Genomic DNA, 23,398 nt, shown 5'->3' on the forward strand with positions numbered 1-23,398 from the left:
ATGAACAGTCCCAAATGTGATCTATTTTCCCACATGATTGCACCCTCAGATCACCTGCTGGCTCCCCAACTCAATTTCTCAACTTGTCGGGACTCCTGATTCTACGTATGTGACCCTGCACAATCTTCTTGTAGCCAGTCCTGTCCACATGCTGGTATCTGCCATGTGGAATCCTAGAATCATGGAGCTGGAAGGGGCCTTGAAGGCCATCGCGTCCCACCCCCTGCTCAAGGCAGGAAGCCGAATGAGCTCTCCAAGGTGCTGAAACTCTGGCTTGTGCTGCCGCATTACGCTCTGGGTTTCCACCTGGGTCCACTGTCTGGCAGCCCCAGGGGCTCGAACCGCCAGTTCAAAAGTGGGCAGAGATCGGCTTCTGGAGGACAGAAGATGTCGGCAGATGCATCAGGTCCAAAGCACCAGGAAGCAAGAGGCTCCAAGACTTCCTATCCCAGGATGCAAGAACCTGGCCATCAATTCAAGGGCCAGGACTCCCAATGTTCAGAGTGCTATCTGGAGGAAGATGACGACATCACTAAACTTTGCTTCTTGTAGAATTTAAAATAAAATGCAAAGAGCTTGAGTTGAATTTCAGTGATGAATCTTCTCTGGCCCTACCTGGAAATCCCCAGTACTAGCTGGTGGCTCCTGTCCAAGAAGCAAAGCAGATCAGACTCTACTTAGCTTCTGAAGTCAGGCAAGATCGGAGTGGCTCCATTTAGGGGCGTAGGACGAAGGAGGCTCCATTTAATCGAAGTGTGAGCTGAGAAGAGTCTGAAGAGTCCTAGAAACTAGAAGCAGAACAATGGGAGTTTGGAACAGGAATAAATCCCTAACATGTATTTTATGAGCGGAACAGAATTTAAGGGACAGACCATGTTCACTCTCCACATTCTTACATCCTTGGAAGAAACAGCTCTTCTTTACAAAGGTTCACTGTGTTATCGTCAAGCATTTCTGGGCTTTGGACCAGAAAGGAGTGCTTATGTTTGTCATTAAATCCAGCTGGATCTGTTGGTTCTTAAGCACAGAGAAGCATATGCTGTGTGCAAAAAGATTCAGCTGCTTGCAGACAATTGGGTAGATTTATGGTGCACTGCGGACCAGCAAGGCGTTTTGAGTCGCCTCTCCTGTTTACATGTGCACGAGCTGGATGTAACACAAAACTTTGTTCTTAAAACCCCTCCGTAAACTCTTTTCAAAGAGCGTGCGTGCGTGTCTGTGTGTCTAATAGGGAGGCATGCGGAATTCTTCCCAACCCTTGAAAGTTGACTTCTAAAGCCAGATCAAATGAATCGTGACATTTGCTATCTCGTCTCTAAAACATGTAGCAAAGAAGGCAGCAGTCTCTTTCCCTGGTTGATTTACTGTAGATAAAGCTCTAACCTGCACCTGTCATCATAAACACAAGAAGACCGGATTGTGGGAGCCAATGTCCTGGAGAGAAACACATCCCTTTAAATGTTAATCCTTTGGCTTAACTTTTTGTGTGTCTTTATTCTTTTAGGAAAACGGGGCCTGGCATAAATTGAATTCCTCTGCCACAATCTTGGGAAGGGGAGGGAGAATGTTCCTGACGTGATTTTCTTTCTACTCAGACATTTATCATAGCATTCTAGACAGACAAGAAGCCTGTAGTTAGAATATTTGCTCTCCTGAAATCCGCTTGAGTTCCTTCCAGCCACAGAGCCGGTGGACGGTCAACAGACCTCCATTAAGGCCCAAAGTATCCACTTGAAGTTTCAGAGGCCAATGTTTTGAGATAGAAACTGGATCCTGAACCAGGGCAGGAATGTTTTGATGAGGCCAGGGGCTGAAATTTGATCTCTTCCTATTAATAGCAGACTTCCTGAGTCAGGAAGCATCTTTCTGCCTGCCAATTCTTGGGGCTTTAGCAGCTTGCCTCCGTTTGTTTCTGTACATGAAAAGGGTTCCTGTGCATACGCAGGCAAGTCGCTGGACTTGCTTCTACCTTAGACCCTGACATTTGTTACTAAAATTTGTCAAATCTTTGACACTCAGCCTTACAGATCCTGCTCACTCAACAGTCATCCTAGATTTTTCTTTCAACATCCAGGTGTTACCTGTCCCCCCCCCATCAGCTCACACTAGGGATGTGGGGAGCACTTGAGAAAAGTTAGTTCCTGGTGAATTTCCAGGTCTAGCTATGTCATAAGCAGTCCTTACATTGGTGGGGTTTCCTGACTTCTCTCAAACCGAGATTTCTGGTTTTCCTTCCTTTTTCTTTTCTTTCCATGTGACAACAACAACAGCAACAAACAAACAAAAAACCTGCCATAGGCTGCCCATCTCATTACCTTTCCCTGGGCATCTTGTATAGAATCACAGAATAACTGAGTTGGAAGAACCTATAAGGCCATCAAGTCCAATACCTTGCTCAATGCAGGAATACAAATCAAAGCACATCTGACAGATGGTTGACCAATTTTTCTCTTGAATGCCTCTGGTGCTGGAGCACACAACACGCCCAAGGTCATTCCATTGTCATACTGCTTGATTGGTTATGTTTTTTCCTGATATTCAACCTAAATTTGGCTTCCTGGAGCTTGAGCCCATTTAGATGTGTCTTACATTCTGGGATGGCCGAGAACAGATCCTGCCCCTCCTCTGTATGACAGCCTTTCAAGTACAGTGGTGTCCCGCATGACGATGATAATCCATTCCATAGAAATCGCTATTTAGTGAAAATATCGTTTTGCGAAAAGTTTCCCCATTGGAATACATTGAAACGCATTTAATGCATTCCAATGGGGGGAAAATTGTCGTTTTGTGAAGATTACCCATAGGGAAGCCATTTTGCGAAGTGTCGATCAGCTGTTAAAATGGCTGCCCTGCGAAGCATCGCTCCCGAAAATACCCGTTTTCTGAAGCGCCGATTAGTGTTAAAACTCTCATCTTGTGAGAAACGGTTTGCGAAGCAGGGACCCAAACATCGTTCAGCAAAAACCACCCGTTGGAATCACTGTTTTGCGAATCGCTATAGCGATTGCAAAACCTCATCGTCATGCGGATTTGTCATTTTGCGAGGTCATCGTCTAGCGAGGTACCACTGTATTTGAATAGTGTACTCTTATCTCCTCTCAATCTTCTTTTCTCAAGGCTAAACATGCCCAGTTCTTTCAGTCTTTCCTCATGCGGGATACATGATCACTGGATATGTGACAACCCAGTTTAAACTCCTTCACCGCTGCTTTTTAAAACTGGTTTAGATTGGGGTGGGAAATGGGAGTTTTTAGACAGACTCTCCTAATCTCTTGCTGGAGACTGAAGCATTAATAGAAGAGGTTTTACATGTTTTATTAACTGTTAGTAAGCTGGGAAGTCTAATCCATTTACCTTAACATTGGATGGGGATTTTTAAAAATACATTAACTTGCTATTATGTCCACCATGAAGTATAGGATTGTTAGAGGAAAAAGACATGTTATACTTTCTTTGACGCTTGCTGCTCACGAGTGGCATATTTTGTTGTTGGCCTCTGAAAGTGCTTTTTGGGGAATTTACATCTCCCCTTTCTCACCTAAAACTTCCCAGAGTTTTTTCAGAGAGGTGGCTGGCCTTCTTCAGCAGCAACGGCAGGAGTTACCACCGTCACAACAAAATTCGAAAGTTTTGTGGCACCTTCGGCACTGATTTGTTTCACTGCAAACATTCGGGGAATTGAAACCGACTTTTTCAAACCTTCAGATCCTGCCTTCAGACTGGGTGAACAGCCAAAGAGGGTGAGATGTGGAGTTTAAAACATCTCGAAAGCTCTAGGTTGGCCCATCCCTGACCCAGATGGACATGACAAGAGGAAACCAGATGTAAGATGGGTTGACTTGAAAGAGTAGGTTAATTGGGATCATCTGACTCCGCAGATCTTATCTTGATGGGCTGGTGTTTACAGTTGTGACCTGAGGATTCCCGGAGGGGACAACATGTTCTGCACAAAACTGAAAGAAGCCCAAAGACTCGAGAGCTTCACGGACAGCTTTGCTCTGCCAGTGAAGCCACGAGAAGCTTTTGCAACATGCCTATTCTTCTAACCTCAAGTTCCTTTTAAGTGTCTTTGTGTGAAGCAGGGAGAGAACGTTATGGGCACCTTTCACACGACCTTCTGTTTCTTCCATATTCCTCTTAGATGTTTCCTTCCCTAAAAATTTAACGAATCCCTCTCAGGTGAGGGAGGTATTTTTGGTGGGCGGTCTCCACAAAGAACCCTTGATTCCAAGGGGACTCCCCTCTTCCCTTCCCCCCCACCCGTATTCTACCTTTTTGATTTAATTATTCCTGACATTTCACCATTGTATTGTAATAAGTTCCTTCAGAAGAAATGAAAACAGCTTATCCCTTTGAAAGCAGAGGCAGAGTTATTTTTTGTGTGTGTGCATCTTCATCACAACACGAGCTGCTTTATTTCTTCCTCAAAGGACACGTCGCCACACAATAGAAGAAACATCAAGAATTGGGTTAGACAGCATCAATCTCAATTGAAAAAGCATACTCTCTTTAAGTACATATGACTGCCGAAGAATTGATGCTTTTGAATTGTGGTGCTGGAGGAGGCTCTTGAGAGTCCCCTGGACTGCAAGGAGAACAAACCTATCCATTTGGAAGGAAATCAACTCTGAGTGCTCCTTGGAAGGACAGATCCTGAAGCGGAGGCTCCAAGACTTTGGCCCTCTCGTGAGAAGAGAAGACTCCCTGGAAAAGACCCTGATGTTGGGAAAGTGTGAAGGCAAGAGGAAAATGAGACAACAGAGGATAAGATGGTTGGATAGAGTCATCGAAGCGACCAACATGAATCTGACACAACTCCGGGAGACAGTGGAAGACAGGAGGGCCTGGCGTGCTCTGGTCCGTGGGGTCATGAAGAATTGGAGATGACTAAACAACAACAACAACAATTTATTCTTAAGGAGAAAAAAAAGAGAGGAAAGGCAGAAATTTTGAGGATTTAAATTTTTTTTAGCCTTCCTCCCCCTTGCGAGGGCTTGTCTTTATGCACAGTTGTGATACCGAGGCGCTGAACTGAAGATGGGAAAGATAACAGACTAATTGTGAACAAGGAGGCCTGAATTAACTCAATTCATTTGGGAGGTCTTTTGATAATTCTCCACATTAGCAGGGTCTCAAACATTTTATGGTTCCCTGCTCATTTCAAAATATGTATCTGCCTTTGATCGTTTCGCGATGTTAAGGATAAATCGCAGATTAATTACTGGCTGCTTTGAGAGACTCTTTGTAGAAGTCTGGCAATTTTCTAGAACCCATGGTAGAGTGTCTGTTTAAAGTCGGCACAAATAACACCATTTATAGTTTTGGTAATTATCGTAATGTCCCTAAACATGGAAAGATGAGAGATTTCGCCATGAGGAGACAGGCATCCCATTTTCTACCACTTTTTATCAAAGACTTGTCAAAATGGTGGTTCCCTGAAAGACCTCAAAACAGTCGGTCTCGGGTGCAACGCTAGTCAGAAAGTAGAGGGGAGAGGTACCATGAAAAAAATAGCGAGGATTCAGGAAAGAAGCCATTATTACCCAAAGCGGACCCATGACATTTTCCTGCCTGAGGCAAAGATCGTGCCCTGTCCTTCAGTGTTCACAAGATGGCTGGACTGGCAGTTGTCTTAAATGAGACTGTACGCTCAGCACATATTTAGAAGTAGTGCTCCCCCAAGTGTTAAAAAAAATCTGTTTGTCATGGCACATGCTTTCTCTCCCACACATATTTTGTCTTTAGTTTTGTAACTGATTATTGGAATGTAAATGCAGACATACTTTGCATGTTTGATTCCTGAGCGATGTTCCTCTGGAGAAATTCTACTGTCAGAGGGGGCATGTGTCAACGGCAGGGAATACATAATCCTCTTAACATTTAATTTGGTCCTGAATCTTATTTCACAGTGTTCTAATGGCATCCTTCACCATTCTTGAACACAGTAGTCTAACTGAGGCCCCAAGAACAAGCCAAGGAACACACAGAGCTGGGTCTGTTTCCTGTCTCTTACATCTGCTCCCTGAGGGAGACATCTCATCTGCCTAACGATAGGGCCAGCTCTATAATTTTTCTTGATTTCCAGACCCCAAATAGGCATGTATAGTGCAGATAAGTAAGGGATGGTTGAATCGAGGAGAGACACCCGTTAGCATCTGTGGATCAGATCTGGGTTGGAATTCGAAGCAGCCCATCTTGCTGGAGTGATGAAGAATCACCGATAAAAGGCCCTAGAGGTTGACCTAGTTGACTTTTGAGTGTTGATTTTGGAGGACGTACATTTTCTGAGCAAGGCAATGCTTGCAAATGGGCCGAGTTAATTTTATCTTTTAGGAGCATCGCTAACTGTAAAATGCAAACGATCCCCAGCTAAAAATAGGGAACAGCTGCTGATTGTGCAGGGGGCTGTAAGAGTAGAGACAGCTGTAACTTTTCCCCCCTCCATCTCGCCACACACTCTTCATCACAAAGCAGAATAAATGTCTGTGCCTTGTGTACTATGGGGCCAAGGCGATAGGTCAGCCAAGCAATAAAACACTGTTGTATGCCCCATGCGATAAAACTGCATTTGCTTACTGGGAGATTGAATGAAATGTTTCTAGGTACAGTGATGCCTTGCTTGACGATTACTTCGTTAGACGAGGAAATCGCTTGACGATTAGTTTTTTGCGATCACTATACGATGATTCAATGGGGTTTTTCCGTTTTACGATGATGGGTTCCCTGCTTCGGGAACCGATTTTTCACTTTACGATGATCAAAAACAGCTGATTGTTGGGTTTCAAAATGGCCGCCCGCTGTGCAAAATGACTCCCTGCTGTGTTTTAGGACAGATTCCTCGCATTACAAGCACTGGAAAATGGCCGCTCTATGGAGGATCTTTGCTGGCCTGGTAGTAGCTGGGAACTTTCTTTCTGAACAAAAACCAAGGCAGAGCTAGGCCTGACTAGGCCTCAGTCCCTTTCCGTTTAGGCCTTTCGGCCAGGTGAGCCAAATTTAGTTTCTGTAAGTCTCCGCCTATGCAGTAGAACTCCCAGAATGGTGAATTATGGGCTCTGTAGTCCAAGAAATACAGAAGTCCCATCCCCAAGTATGGCTTGTGTAACTCTTAACTAACCTGGAGTGTACTGATGGAGCGTTCCTTGTCCCAAAAACTTAGGGTCACTTCTATGCATTCTGGTTGCCCATCTCATTTGCTCACATGATGTGTCCCAACAGCTTTAAATCCAAAGTTTAGAAAAGTAACTTTCTTGGATACGATGCCTAGGATCCCTCAACCAGCATGGCCGAGATCTGTATAAATCCTACGGGTAGCATGGGTTTCCTTTGTCCATGCCATCTCCATGTTACTTGATAATTCTAGCACTCACCTCAGCAATCAGACTTGCATATTAAGCCCATATTTACTTTCCAATGGCCAATCAAATAACAAAGCTCATAAGAATGCAAGGTACGGGGGAGAGAGGAAGGGTGTGCCATGAAACCCAAAACATCTTTCCACAATTTAACAAGTGCTACTTCTAGTGGATGTGCACTTCATATGATCTTATTATCTACTCTTTCTGGTTTGTTTCCAAGTTTCTTGTCCATCTAATCACATCGTTTGACCTCAAACTGCCGTCTGAGTTTGCGTAGTACCTCCAAGAGGAAACTTAATTTCAGTTTTATTTTCTAGTATTTGCCATCACCCCCCACCTGCTTTCTTTTCTCTCTGTTTTTGTTTCCTAGGGTGACTTTTTCCAAAATGTCATTACTTTTCAAGTACATTCATGCTTCTTAAATCACGTCGCAGAGGAAACTTGAAAAGTCAAGAAAAAGAAAGAAGCCGTTGTCTGGTAATACGTTTTTTCTTTGTTATTAATACAGATTTTTTCCCCCTCTCGTCCAAATCCTCTGACATGCAGGCTTTTTCCAGAACATGAAGCATTAAAATACGATGCCAGCAGTTCATATACATGTGTATCTAAACACACACAGCCAAAAACGGTGAAAGTTACATTATTTATTAGCAGCACGGAGAAACACTGTGGAGCATTCCCTGTGTTAAATTACACCAGCTAATGCGGTATCCAATTACCTGCGCACTGGAGGTACATCTTGTTACGTTGCCAAGAAAAGCAACCAGTAATACTTCTAAGAATTTTAACTGTAGGATATATATAAAAAAACCTGTGGTGTGCGCCTGGTCTTGGCAACAACATGAGAGCGAAAACCAGATACAAAAGTCAATAGAAGGAGCTTAGGCAGCGGCTGTTGTTGTTCACCGCTGGTTTTCCCTGCGATGAAAGCCGAGAGGCAGCATCATTAAGAAATTAGACGTTGCATAATAGTCCTGAAACCATTTACTGAAAAATGAAGAGGAAGGACTGACCTTAACACAGAGAACTTTTGGATTGTCCTACATCTATGACCGATGTTAACTCCTGTGTATAAAATCAGAGTGATGGAGTGGCCTTCGAAGAATGAGAATCTGTGGATTCCCAAAGCCAGGATCTTTCCCTACCCTGGCCATGAAATATGTCCAGGAGGAGAATGGTGGAAGGCCCTGACCAGCAGGGATCGGGGCTCCAGATGTGGGACTTGCTGACAAGTTGGACTTAGGTCACACCGGCAACTCAACTTGACACTTTTTAAAAAAATGACTCGGATTCAACTCACGACTAAGAACCCACCCACCTCTTCCTTTTTTTCTAGGGGAAAAAACCCACTGGTTTTTAATAGGGACTCAGACTTTGAGGGACGTGGTGGCGCTGCGGGCTAAACCGCAGAAGCCTGTGCTGCAGGGTCAGAAGACCAAGCAGTCGTAAGATCGAATCCACGCGGTGGAGTGAGCGCCCGTCGCTTGTCCCAGCTCCCGCCAACCTAGCAGTTCGAAAGCATGCAAATGCAAGTAGATCAATAGGGACTACCTCGGTGGGAAGGTAAATAGCATTCCGGGTCTAAGTCGCATTGGCCATGTGACCACGGAAGATTGTCTTCAGACAAAATGCTGGCTCTATGGCTTGGAAACGGGGATGAGCACCGCCCCCTAGAGTCGAACACGACTGGACAAAAATTGTCAAGGGGAACCTTTACCTTTACCAGACTTTGGGGCTTGGGAGTCGGGACATGGTTACCAAAGACTTGAACTCAGACCCAAAGACTCCCCAACATCCTTGCTTACTAGCCTAGAGCGCTGCTCGCAAGTTTTACAAAGGAGGTGAGTCTGCTCCCGATCTTGGTCTGAACTTTAAAGCAGCTCCCAAAGGGACTAACTCCATCCCTTTCATATTAAAAAAAGAACCACTTACAATTCCCACAATTTCTGAGTCAGCATAACTGCAAGCCATGAAACCTTCTTTTCGGGAGGCAACGTATGTCTGATCAGCCGTTGCTGTGAAAAATGTCACCAGCTTTCTGACTGGCTGGCCACTGCTAGAATTAGTTTTGATTTTTTTTTTAATTTTAATTTTTCTTAGGTGTAGCCAGTGAGTCAGTTTCAGATATGTTGTGAATCCAACTCCAGATTTTAGTTGGCATTTCATAGGAGTCATCCAGCATCCAGAACTATTTCTTCAAAATAGGTTTGACACTTTTTAGATAACATGAGGAAAGAGGGAAATAAAACCTGGTGTGGATTCACGGCTCACCTGGAACAAGAGTCACCGCCAGCTGCCACTGTTCATAGGCCTTTCAAAGCAGAATTGTTAGGGATGATTCCCAGTGGATGTCAGAATCTAACAATATCTTTGGCTTGGGTTCAGAAAGCCACTTCTTGTGTCGGTAACATGATAGGCCAAACCGAGATGGCAATTAAGCAGACTCCAACCAGCATGGCCCCTTGAGTTTTCCTCATCGGGGATCTCGTTGTAAGACCATAAACTCTGATCACATCCAGTTGTCCAAGTAGCTGTTTATATTCTGTGCACCGGTGTATAACGTAACTGAATGAAACCTTCATAAATAAAAACGCGATGCCTTCAGAAGAGAAAAGGGGGAGAGAAACAGACTTGTTTTGCCAATAGCTTGCGCTCATTTGATCATAAAGGACAAGGAAACCGAACAGCTAAGAAAGATCTCAAGATTTTCTATCAACTTAACCAAATCCTCCTTTGATCTCTTAATCCCAAATTTATAAGGTTAGGAGATAAGCAAGCGTAACCAAATTCCTTTTTTTCTTTTTTTTTGTCTGCCTAATAGTCTCTGAAGAAGGCAAATCTAATAACCATCTTTGCTATTTTTTTTAAAAAAAACCCTCCTTGCTGACTAATTCAAAGACGACATTATGAGGTCTTTTCTTTTAAAAAAGGCACCCAACTGTAGGCTCAAGCAGTGTTTCATTTCTTGCATTCCCCTCCGCACCAAGTCTCAAGTTTGCATGCACAATATATATTTATATGTTGCATTTCTGCTGGCATAGTACCAACCAATGGGCTTACTCTTTGGGGGGGGTTTCTGGGGGGTGGTTGCGAAGTGTGGGGAAGCGGGGCGGTTAGCTGGAGTTCTTCTGAAGCTGCGATGAAGGCAGGGGCCTCTTTTGTCTGGAAAAGGCTTCGGGCAGATCTAGGTTAAGAAAAGGAGCCAGAGAGGTTACGAGCCTTGTTAAATGTCACCCAAATGCCTCTATTTATGTCCTTGAAATATCAACCACCGCCTCTTACGGGAAAATGAATCGCATTACCATGAAGAGAAGCAAGACTCATCTTTTGTCGGTGGAGTCGGCCAGTCTACTGCCGAACAAGAAGCTTTTAATCTATCGCTCCCCACCCTCCCGGCTTCCTCCATACACTTTGGAGAGATCCTGACCAGTCTCACGGCTGCTGTCCCATGTTAGAACTTGGATATCAAAATAGTACAATAAAGAAAAGTCAGCGGTTAACCAGTCCTTAAGTTTGTTGGTCTGCTGGGTATGCCAAGCCTGTTTAAAATACTACAGCCAAGAAAGGACAACAGCCATGCGTTCTTCCAAGGGAACATTGGTTCTCCCTAAACTATGAGCTTCTGCACTGATGTTGATGAAGACTTTTTGTATTTCTTGGGCTGCGGGTTCCATAATTCCCCATTCTGGGGGGTTTCTATCTGACTTACCCGTCCCTTACAAACACCTAGAAGAAAAAGTCTAAACTACAAGGCTTTGAGACTTAGCTAGGCCTAGCTCTGCCTAGCTTCCTGCCAGCTAGAAAGCAAGTTGTCCTTTCTTGTTATCAGATGCAAGGACCAAACCATTGAGAATTTATGTTCCCAATATCAATTCCGGAATACAATTAAAAAAAAAAAAAAGGAAAATGAGCTATTCAGCTGCAGTTGCTCAATCCATCCCAAAATATACTGAAATGGTGTCATTTCAGACGATTAATCAGTGAATCACTGTGATATTTGCTGAGGCTGTCAATAACCCATTGTTAGAAGAGGGAATTCACTAGATGGTGATAATGTGAGATTGTCGCAGCAAGAGCTTGCCTCGCCTCCTATAGTTTGCACGTTAGCTTGCTTTGTTTTCTGATTGGTCGACAGAATAGTCAGGAAGGCCATTCTTCATTTGCCATTCTGGTTCCTCAAACACAAAAGACTGATCTGCGGAGCCCCGTCATGATTTCGTGTTCCGATTATGGCTTATCTGGAACATATAGCTGGGCCCACAGTGACGTTTCCCTCTGCCAGGCCTACCTTACAAGGTTCTTGAGAGGATAAACGGGAGGCAGCTGAGACCTTTTAACCTTTGTGCCAGCCCTCAAGCTCCTGTGATGAAGGGTAGAATAAAAATGTACTAAAAGATGAAGGGACGTGGTGGCACTGTGGGCTAAACCGCAGAAGCCTGTGCTGCAGGGTCAGAAGACCAAGCAGTCGTAAGATCGAATCCACATGATGGAGTGAGCGCCCGCTGCTTGTCCCAGCTCCCGCCAACCTAGTGGTTCGAAAGCATGCAAATGCGAGTAGATAAATAGGGACCACCTCGGTGGGAAGGTAAACAGCGTTCCGTGTCTAAATCACACTGGCCATGTGACCACGGAAAGATTGTCTTCGGACAAACGCTGGCTCTATGGCTTGAAGAGCGGGATGAGCGCTGCCCCCTAGAGTCGGACACGACTGGACAAAAAAATTGTCAAGGGGAACCTTTACCTTTACCTTTAAAAGATGAACTTGTCAAGCTGCTGTTAAATTAAAACTCTCTAGTCTGATTCAAGTTATTCTTATTTTTACCTAGCTGGGGAGGAAGAGTGGTTTCATCTCTCCCCCCCCCATCCCCATCTCCACACAGGATAACAATATTTTCTTTGCTTCTAAAAGGGAACATTGTAGACTCTGAAATGCAAATAATTTTTCCCCCTTTCCTCTGGCAGTAGAAGCATTTGTCATTGCAGGATAGTCATTGTTGGGCATTTGTTTTTATGGAGAACAATGGAATATTTGATTTGAAAGAGGGAATGCTCTGAAGTTATAGATACACTTCATGTCCTTTGATGATGTCCCTGTAATTATGTCCGGAAGAATATAAAGGCAAAGCGGAGGTGGCCTACAGTTGGTCAATCAATAATAGGGGTAATATAATAGAAAACAAAAATACTTTTTTATCTTCAGAAACCAGCTTCACATCTATTCTGGATCAAAGTAACGAGAGTATCTTGTGTCTGTTAAAATGTCCCAAGAAAGAACAGTCAAACAACCTCCCCCTTTGGTTTTTGCATATCACAGGCATCTATTCTTGGCACACTTTAATTCCATAGAAAATACGCATGCCTCTGTTAACAGCCAGGCCACCCAAAAAGAAGATTATGAAGAAGACACTGTAACATTGTCGCATTTCTTTTGCTTATGGCAGGCTCTGAAGTTGTTAAAGAGCAGTTTCAGGGCAGCGCAGACGGCGCATGGAATAAATTTGCTTTTGCTCTCATTAGGAGTTAAATTTATCCCGCAAAGAAGCCGGTCTTTGTGCTGGGTGCTGACGAACACACTGGTAGGGTTGGGGTCTTCTCCCCGGCGAGACGGATGGAGAATGTGAACACCGAATGAGAGATCTCGTTGTCCTACTTATTCGGAGCAGGTGTCTGCCGTGCAGAGGGCCTTCGCAAGAGCACAGAGCATTGAGAATATCGCCTCCTCCAGGACATTTCCTGTGAACAGCCGATTCCTTGGCTGCGAACTGCTAATGAAAGGTAGAGTGGCCGTGGAAGGGGAGGAACATAGACACACATCTCAGGTAGCACCGGTGGCTCCAAGGTCAGTGGGGGTGGCAAATCCATTTCTCCATTTTAGCCCAACCGCTAAAGCTGCTCTCCAAGGTGCTGAACCAAATGATGGGCATCCTCACCTGCTTGCCTGCTGTAGCTTGTGTTACAGTCTCAACTAAAATGCAGAACAGAGTCTCTCATACACACCCCCAAAGCCCTGCTTGCGAGCTGAGCCACCAGCTTTCATGGATTGGCCTGTTATTGGAGCATTATTGAGCGATAATAAAAGCACTGGTAATTGAGCCTTTGCCATGTAGCAATTCGCTGCTGGATAGCGCAGTGGTTTAGGTCTCTGGCAGTGGGAGTTTGATTCACCTTCTTGACAGGGCTGGACTTGATGATCTGTAAGGTCCCTTCCAACTCTGCCGTTCTATGATGATGATGATACAGTATACTGCTTCTTTTCGCCATTTATTAATGCTCCGTATCCATCCCATCCTGTTTGCATTATGCAAAGGGGTTCGTGGTCTCCCTCCTTCCCTATCACACAGCTTGAGATAGGATTGGTCCTCCCTTTCAACAGAAGTGGCAGGAAGTAGAAACTTCTATTGGTGTTGGTTGCCTCCACTTTAGTGCTCAAACACAGAAAGAAAACAATATTGGTGTGCCTGCAGGAGGTTGCGTTTGTAAATATACATCCGTTTGGAAGTAGAATGAGAGATAATGAAATATTCAAAAAGTCCCTTGCACAGCCAGGGAGCAGATTAATGATTCTGCATGGAGGCATATAAATATAGGTGATAGGCACCATGAAATATAGATTTAGACCTGGGCGCCTGGAAACGTGGTAATGAAAGCCCAATCTTTTGCTGTCTGTAAAATACAGATGATTTTTTCAAAATGTTTGGGAGGAATAATTCACACAAAGCTCTTCCCCCATCAGCTAAGGAGATGGAAATGAATGGACAGGTTTTCTGGTATCTGGTGTAACCTCTGGGTCAAAACTTTACATCAAAATGAAATTGTACTCTAAATGAAACAAAATTTTAAATGAAATGGTACTTTGAATTAAGAGTTGTTTGATGAAGGTCACCTGCCCACAAAAGCTCACATTTACAAAATAGAAAAGTTAGTCTTTAAGGTTCCACCATGTTTTTGTCTTTTTTAAAAATTTATTTTTATGTTTATTTTTTCACCTATAAGGGTATATGGTTTTTAAAGAACAATCTGAAAATATGCTGTTATGCAGTGAGAAAAATAGTAACATTTTCAGTTAGCAAATGGATTTGCAGAAACCCCCCTTTGTAGTTGGCATAAACATCAAATTTCTATTATTATTATTATTATTATTATTATTATTATTATTATTATTATTATTATTATTATTATTATTATTGTTGATGTTGATGTTGATGTTGATGTTGATGTTGTTGATATTAATATTAATATTAATATTAATATTAATATTAATATTGCAAAATCAGAAGCATTTTAAAATGGAATTTGTTAGTTGCATTACTGGTTTTGAGCACCTTAGATACTGACAACGGCACACTTTATGGGCTCACCACACCATTATAGAATTTACGATCTAGTTCCAGAACTGGGCACCTATCTTTTCCTCTTCTACTTCCTCTTAATTAGAAAGATGGTTCTGGTTCTCATGATATAAGTTAAGCTTCCTGTTCTCATCTTTACAGATCAATGGTTCCCAACCTTGGGTCCTTAGATGTTCTTGCGCTTAAACTCCCAGAAATCTTCATCACTAACTGAGCTGGCCAAGATTTCTGGGAGTTGTAGTCCAAGACCATCTGGGGCCCCAAGATTGGGAACTACTGCAAGATCCTTGATTAGAAACACAGAGGTGGCATCTGGCTAACATTCAGAGAACAGAGGGTAACTTGAGGAAAGGCTGAGGACAATATGTGCCTCCCCCCCCCCCGTGCTCTTGGTATCAAATAAATGGAAATGAATTTATTTGGCCCCATGGATGAAGACTCTAGAATTTCACAAAAGGATATGGGTTGGGGGGAAGATATTGAAGCCTTAATCGTGTTGCTGGATTGCTTAGAGTAGTGAATCAATGGGGCGTTGGCACGTCAACTCTTGAGTAGGCCATACTTGATTCAGATGGTTTACTCTAGTTATTATTTATGACGAACAACCAGATCTAACTTCAACCCATGAAACACACATGATGGTGACAAATACTGGTATTTTCTCTCCTGTCATGTTGCTTGACCCTAGTAAGGTCTTCAAGGCATGCCAGATGCCAAAGAAGTGGTTTGTCACAGCCACCGCCCAATGATTTTCCACAATTGAGTGCGGACTTGAATCTAAATCTCCTGAGTCCTAGTCTCACATGGTATCCACCCTGTCTCTTCATGTAGGTTTATATAACTGGAAAATACTATTCATTGCCGCAAATTAATTATTATTGCTGTAAGTAGAACTTCGTTGTTAATACTGTAATCACATCAAACTTTTGAGTTCAGAGCATTGAGTTCTTTCTTCCACCTTCACTCTGTTACATGAAAATTAACACAGAGCAACTCAGACTGAAAACTAGAAATGAATTTGCTTTCAGATCACCATAAACTCTCTCTCTTTTTCCACTAAATCTCCTCAAATTGTGCAGGACTTAAGAACATAAAAGGAAAGAAACCCTTCCTAATCTGCTCTGCTACAATAGCGTAGGATTTGAGGCTGATGACTTGAAAAGGAGGCCATTGTTATTTAACCATAATTTCCTTTTGCCATCACAATTTGAAAGGACTCCAGTAGAAGGGGGTTTCGTTGCCATTCTAACCTCACCCAGCTCATGTAGCTCAAGGACTGGGTGGCACTCTAAATCTTGTTTAGAACTCAATCCCTCTTCAACTAGGATTCGTGGGAGTGACCACGAGAGATGGCCAGGATTTATTGCCAGTGATTCTTAGCATCTTAATAAGACTGTAATTCTCAGTGTCCTTCAGGGCTGGTAAGTTTTGAGGGACGTATCTTCTTGGGGACCTTCCCTTATGGTCCACATGCAGACAGTGGGTGGGACTATAGCCCAAAGTAGGCGTGGCCATTTTCTTCCCCCATTTTTTTTTTTTGCTTCCGCTCCTGATCCTGCTTGCATCACATTGTGCGATACTTTCTGTTGCTGAGTTTTGACTTTCTCGGTTGCATGCCTGAAGGTGCGCAGCAGAAGTGCGGGGTTTCTCAGAGCGACTTGTGGCTGGATTTCAGCCCCTGTGTTTTCTAGGAATGAAAGACCATGGACTCAAGTTTCCTAAACCAGTATTCAGGGATGGGAGGTCCTCTTAACTTGATTCGCTCACTTTTCTCTGCTGTATTTTTCCCCTCTTTTCAACTGGAATGTCCTGCTTCTAGGTGACCTACTCATCAAGGCAAAGGTGCCTTCTCATATTGACACAAAGTAAGGATAAGTGTTCTAGGAAGAGGAGAAGAATTCAAATTTCCACAGGATATTAGATATTCCAGAATAGAGAGACCCTGCTGAGACATATATACATTTTTAATGGCTTATTATTCAATCTCCTTTATGCTGTATATAAGCGGCCGGAAAAAGACAGGATTAAAAGATTAGATTTGTCAAGGGCTCCCCCATTCTACAACTTAGGCTTGTCCAGTATTGATGATTAAACCCAGCCACTGACCAAGCGCCTCGTCTTCTGTCTCCTTCTTTCCATGCCTACAATTGATTTTCACACTTTAACTCAAAAGATCATTCAGTTTTTCTCTTGAAATCTGATGTATGTTTCCCAGGCTTTTTAAAAAAAATATAATAAAATATAAGGGTCTTTTATCCTAATTACACCATCCCATGTCACCATTATCTCCTGAGTCACACTAAACCCTTTTGGGTCTGTTAAGGGCAAAAGGCAGGATTTACTTGTGTGTGTGGTTTTTTTAAATGGAAATAAAAATGGAAGGAAAAAAGGAGCAGATGTGGAAAGCAGGTTGGGATGACTTTTAGATTTTCACATAATCTGTGGTAGATCAACCAGAGTTTCTGTTGTTTGAAGGACAGCATGTAAAACAATCTCCCATCTCTTTCCTTTGTGTGTTTTCTGCCTGTAAAATACATTTTTATCACTAATTGTTTTTTTTTTAAAAAATACATGTATCACTAATTGGTTGCCTTTAATACACGCATCACTAATTGGTTGTGCAAGTCTCCTGATAAACGTATGGGTTTTGTATTAGAATCCTTGACTTGGAGCAAAGCTTGGAAAAATTAGCTTTTAGGAGTATAACGTGCCAGGGCATTGGGGGTGAAGAGTAAATTTTGTCCACTTTAGACCAGAATAATGGTCCAGCAATCTAAGAGGAGACCAGTCATAGGAGAACAGTAAGCTGTCGTTTAATGTTTTTTTTTAAGTCAGTTTAATCTAGCCCAGTATTGTCAACTCAGGCTCCTAGAGTTTTAGGCAGACACTTTGGTTGGCCTTTCCTGGAGATACTGGGAGTTGAACCTGAAACCTTCTGGATTTCCAGTGTTTTTATATATATACACACTGTACATCTAGATGCCTCCTATCCATATTTATGGCTAAGTTTCAGTACTTTTAATTGCACGTAGAAAAGGGTATGAGCCAGAAAACTGGTGGTTCAAGATGGTTCGGGGCTACCCACGAACCGCTAACGATCTCCCCTCCCCCCAAAAAGGAAACTGGTTCCTGAAGCATGTTGCTGCCTCTGTATATGTGTGGCGGTCCACATGAGGAAGCAAAATGAAGCACCAGGGGGAAGAAAGTTCAGCAATTCATTTTGCTTTGGCAAAACGGGATCCACAAACTGGGTCATGAACCGAACCACGAACCAGCTCGATTCGTCATTTTTCCTGGCTCATGGTTTGGTTTGTGCCCATCTCTAATTACAAGCATAGTAGGATCTGGTGCACTTTTAATGCTCAGTTAGCATTAGTGACACAACGTCACTCCAGTATTTCCATTCTCTCGTGTCTGTTTCAACAAATGTGATTCTCTTTCCCCCTTCTCAGCTGGAAACAGGAGAAATGGGGATCTCAAACAAGCCATTCGGATTGATGCTCTCAAAACATCCCAGCCATTGACACAGGTACGCCACAAAGATGATTCATACCGCCATCTCAAATGCTCAGGTACAATGTCTGCCAGCTGCTGAGCTGGGAGGTATTTTAACGCTGATGGTGAATGCATTTTTGTTCTCCGACATCTGAGGAGCCGAATGACTTTGCAAAAGTTTCATTAATTAAGCCTGGCAGCACCCGTGTGAGTCAGACAAGGAATATCTAAATGCGACATTACGCGCTGCTCAAATGCAGCCACCTGTGGGATGTATGACAGCCCTTGTACAAGGCAGCCCACACAACATGTGTACTAATTAAGCAATTAGGAGCCCTGGAAGACTTTGTTCTAAGCATGTATGCAGTCACAGGCGATACGGGTTGGAAAACACACTGTAACCTGTATTGTTTGATTTTGCCAACCTTCACTGTGTACCTTAGATTGAATTACCTTTTGTAGTGTTATAGCAAGCTTCTTGATACACCATTTCTGATGGTGACCAGCCCTATAGTGACATCCTGTAGCAGACCTTTAGGATAAAAATATACAAGAGGCCATCTTCACAATGGAAAAGGTCAATTTCTTTCGTGGTCGGTAAAGAAACAGCTTTGCTTGCATTTGGGCCCAGCAGTTTTGCAGAAATTGGGTCTCTGGAGGGATAATGTTTTTTGTCACCTTCTATCTGCAAAGCTGCATCTCAGACGGCTCACCTTTGAAAAGCAAGATTTTCTGAAAACAAGTTGTTTGGCTCTGTTCGCTTATGGATACGCGGATATTGGAAAGTAATTTTTTTGGTTTCTTTTGTTTGCATTCTGCCTCAAGACAATGCACACAGCTCTCCTCATCCCAGCTTGTGTCACCTTGAAGGCTAGGAATTTGGTTTTGGAGCTACCCATTTTGGGCATCTGAAGAAATCAGCTCCAGTCCACAAAAGGCCAAACAAACCAGGTTCATGCTGAAGGGTGCTACAAGGCTGTTCAACAAGTTGTGTACCTTTGTATCTCTTGATAGTGTCTTCACAGACACAATTCCACCTCCCTGTCTGAGAAGCCCAGCCTCATATATAAACTATATATGGCGTCTGGACAGGAAGGAAGGAAGGAGCTGATGATGGAAGGAAGGAAGGAAGGAGCTGATGATGGAAGGAAGGAAGGAAGGAGCTGATGATGGAAGGTAGGAAGGAAGAAGTTGATGGAAGGAAGGAAGGAGCTGATGATGGATCGATGGAAGGAAAGAAGGAAGGAAGGTGATGATGGAAGGAAGGAAGGAGTTGATGATGGAAGAAAGGAGCTGATGATGGAAGGAAGGAAAATCACACCATTTACAAAGCAGATATATTGTGTGTTTTGCTTGCATTAGCATGAAGACAACTCACACAATTACTTATTGGAGCCTCTTGCCCCAATGTCAACTGCCCAACCCACCGGGTCATCGCAGACGAGGCTCCTCCTGGTAGGCACCCCAAGGGAGGCCCGTAAATCATCTATGAGAGGCGGGGCCTTTTTCACAGTGGCTCCGTCTTTGTGGAATCAGCTCCCGGATGAGGTTTGCCTGGCTCCTCCGACATTTAAGAAGCAACTGAAGATGTGGTTCTTCAAGGAGGAGTTCCACGCTAATCCTAGTTGAGTTGAGATAATCTTAAATCTCTGTCCAGCCATTTGTTATCTGTAGTTTGGTTCTCGTTTTCTGTTTCATGTAGTTTTACTAATGCTCTGGCACCCTCTCTTTTTATGTGGTTAGATTGTTTATGGTTTTATTGTATTAATTATGTGACTATGTATTTTATTGTGAACCACCCAGAGTAGTGCTGTGGCACTAACAGGAGCAGTATATAAAATTTAGAATCAATCGATCAATCCAGATTGGGTTGCGTTAGAGGTAGGGGAAGAAGAATGCCACCTTTGGAAGCTCTCCTGTGGATTTATGGGATGTCTCTTGGAATCAGAGGGAGATTCTAGACCACCAGCTGCTTATTCATACAGAACAGGCTTAGGTCAATCATTCTATAGCTGGAATATTCGCTTCTTTGGTTGAAAGTGGTCAGGGTCCACACGCTTGCAGTGGGTGTGGAAATTGGTGTGAGAGAAAAAACAACAACTGGAACATAATCCCCAAAAATGTGTGGACTTAGACAAAGTGGCTGTGGAAGGGTTTCCTTTAAACCACAAGTCTGTAGACACAATCAACAATGAACTCAACAATGCTGTTGCTAACTGAACGGCAGCCATTTTTCTTGCTGCGCATTCCTAGCACATAAATGCTTCAGTGCACTTGAATATTGCCCACAAAGTCTATTATTAAATCAGATCAAATCCAATCACATGAGCAGTAATAGGAATTAAAGGGTAATTTCAACTACAGTCATTCTCTACTCTTAAAAAAATAATAAGAAAGCCAATTCTCTGTCATTGATATTTGAGTTTAGAAAAAGGACTCTTTTTAGATTTTTATGTTTGCCCGCCAAAGATTTAGCCTTTTATTGTCGTTCCTGAACATTACCCTAAAGGTTTAATTCAAGTTGAATGCAAGAGGACTTTTTTAGTCCTTCATTTACATGTATGCCAACAAGCTTAAATGCACTGCAACCTTGGAAGAGATTCAAAGGAAGTAATAATTCCTCTGAAATAGGTCTTTTGAAAGCTTTATCTTGTTCTTTCTCTTTTTGTTAATCTTGGGAACCCTTTAGCATGTCAAAGCAATTTTTTTTAATGTCACATCTTCTCAACGTTACCATGAAAGCGCTTTTAAAAAAGAGAGAGAGAGAGAGCTGATTTGAGAAAGAATAAATGTTGAATGAGCATTTATTAAAGGCCCGTTTATACCCTATTTGCATTTTGACTATGTTTTTTGACGTGAAATGTTTGAAAAGCAACCTAATTTGAAAGTCAATCTCATCTCCAAACAAACAACAGGACAAGTGCACTTACACTGATCTCCTTCTTTTGTGCCTTCATTAGGAAAAAAAAGAGATTTCATTACATTAAAGCTGATTCTTTGTGGTTTTTTTTGAAACAGACATTTCTTAGATCTCCTAGTGGTAAAAACCTCACCAAACAGTATTACGTTCAGAAATTTGTTGGGGGGGGGGTGATAAAATGTTTCTCCCTCTATTAGGGTGAATGTCAGGGAATTTCTAATTAGGTCACAACGATCCAGGGGCTGGGACATCGGGGGTGGTGGTGGTTTCCAATTGGAAGCTCAGCTGGTTACAGTGGATAAGCAAATTATCTCCCCAGGTGAATAGGCTCAGTATTTACAGTGGTGCCTCAGTTTACAATTACCTCGTTAGATGAGGAAATTGCTTGACGATTAGTTTTTTGTGATCGCTATTGCAATCGCTAAACGATGATTCAATGAGGTTTTTCCATTTTACCATGATCGGTTCCCTGCTTTGGGAACTGATTTTTTTGCTTTATGACTATCAAAAACAGCTGATCGTCAGGTTTCAAAATGGCTGCCCGTTGTGCAAAATGGCTTCCTGCTGTGCTTTAGGACAGATTCCTTGCATTACAAGCACCAGAAAATAGCCGCCCTATGGAGGATCTTCACTGGACGCTGAGGTATTTTGCCCATTGGAACGCATTGATCCAGTTTTCAATGTATTTCAATGGGCTTTTTTGTTTCGCTTGACAAGGATTTCGCTTAACAGCGATTTGAACGGAACAAATTATCCTCGTCAAGCGAGGCACCACTGTATATAAACCAGAGGACTGATCGCGATTTTTTTAATCTTCAAGGTCATAGATGTCTCCAGAATGGTATGTGCTGCCTACATGCTTCAATGCGACTGTGAACTTCTAGGCATATGCTCAAAACTGGAGGATGAAGCCACCAAAATCTAGTAAACAGAATGATTGAACCTAACTTTTAATATTGAGGACCGTGTTTCTCTCAGAGTCAGGCCATACATTCACACAAAATTTGGAGAAGCAAACAGCTGTGTTAATCTGCTGTCCAGTTGCACAACAAATGAAAGCCAATTGGTCAATGGGGTTTAATCAAAATCTTCTTCCTTGTCATTGAAATCCACTACTTCAAGTCCTATTCTTTGGAATTGGGGAGGGGGGGGGGAACGAGCTTGTTCCATCTTCCATGTGACAACCCTTTAAATATTTGAAGACGGCTACCTGATTGCCTCTCAGTTTTCTTCCAGGTCTTCCCAGTCTTCTTCCAGGATAATCATACCAAGCTCCTCCACAGGGCTTAGTTATCAGGTCTGCTAAAAATAATCTGAAATGTATGTGAGATCCTTTTTTTTTTTTTTTCACATTCCCTTAAAGTCCTGGGAAAGACTACAATTTAGCCCAGTGGCTTCGGTATCTGGCTGTGGAGTCTGAGGTTGGGAGTTTGATTCCCTCCATGATGCCAACTAGGAGAAGAGCCAGCCTGGGTAGCCTTGGGCAAGCTGCAGAGTCTCAAAGCACCCTCAGAAGGAAAATTCTGAGTATTCTCTACCTAGAAAATCTTGGAAAGGCTTGCCATAAGTCAGAATCAAGTTGACAGTACACAATTATTATTATTATTATTATTAAAGACCTAGGGAAGTATGATTATAATTAGTTCTCCGAGGAAACTTGACTGGGCCAAATCCAAATCAAGTCAGTTCAGAACCGAGCTGAAAACAAGAGCCCATGGCTAGTGAGAAGGATTCCCCGAAGGGAGGAAATGTTGGGATTTGCACTATTGATGCAGCTGTAACAAGTGGATCAAGTTAAAAGGAAGCCATGTGTCAGAGGTTATTTGATGGTAGAAACGCTATCATTTGGGGAATTTACTTCCTGACCCTTTCTGCAATGGGATAATATTCAAGTTCTTGACCCAGAAAAAGAAGTGGAAAGAGACGGAATAAAAGGGGTTGCTTAGAGAGCAGCTGTATTTTGGATTCATAACAAGATAACTCTGTTCGGATTGTCTCTCTTTAAAAAAAAAAAGAAGAAGCATTTCTGACACAGTTGGCCAAACACAGAGGAGCACTTGAAGAACGAGAAGAAGATTTTACTCATAGATCTCCCTTTGTGAACTTTTGGAATAAAGGCAGAGGATGCCTGACAAAAGAGAATTTCAAAAACGGAACAGTTGAGAAGGGCCAAGAATAAAACTTTTGTATGGCTCTCTCCCTCTCTCGTTTGATATTGTAGACTGATTAAGTCTTTGATCATACTGCTCTAAAGTTACGTATTTTCCTGATTTTCA

The 23,398-nt window shown here is 42.8% G+C and overlaps 1 long non-coding RNA gene across 1 annotated transcript in view; it reads left to right on the forward strand.

Annotated features, from left to right (window-relative positions):
- LOC144584391 (uncharacterized) overlaps positions 1–21,373 on the forward strand; it is a 35,144-nt gene extending 13,771 nt beyond the window's left edge. The window contains exon 2 of the long non-coding RNA XR_013538603.1: positions 18,160–21,373. This is a non-coding gene — a long non-coding RNA (uncharacterized LOC144584391). The remainder of the gene's footprint in view (positions 1–18,159) is intronic.
- Positions 21,374–23,398: the final 2,025 nt, after the last annotated feature.

The sequence above is a fragment of the Pogona vitticeps genome, chromosome 10, assembly GCF_051106095.1.
Source record: "Pogona vitticeps strain Pit_001003342236 chromosome 10, PviZW2.1, whole genome shotgun sequence".
NCBI classification, from domain to species: domain Eukaryota; kingdom Metazoa; phylum Chordata; class Lepidosauria; order Squamata; family Agamidae; genus Pogona; species Pogona vitticeps.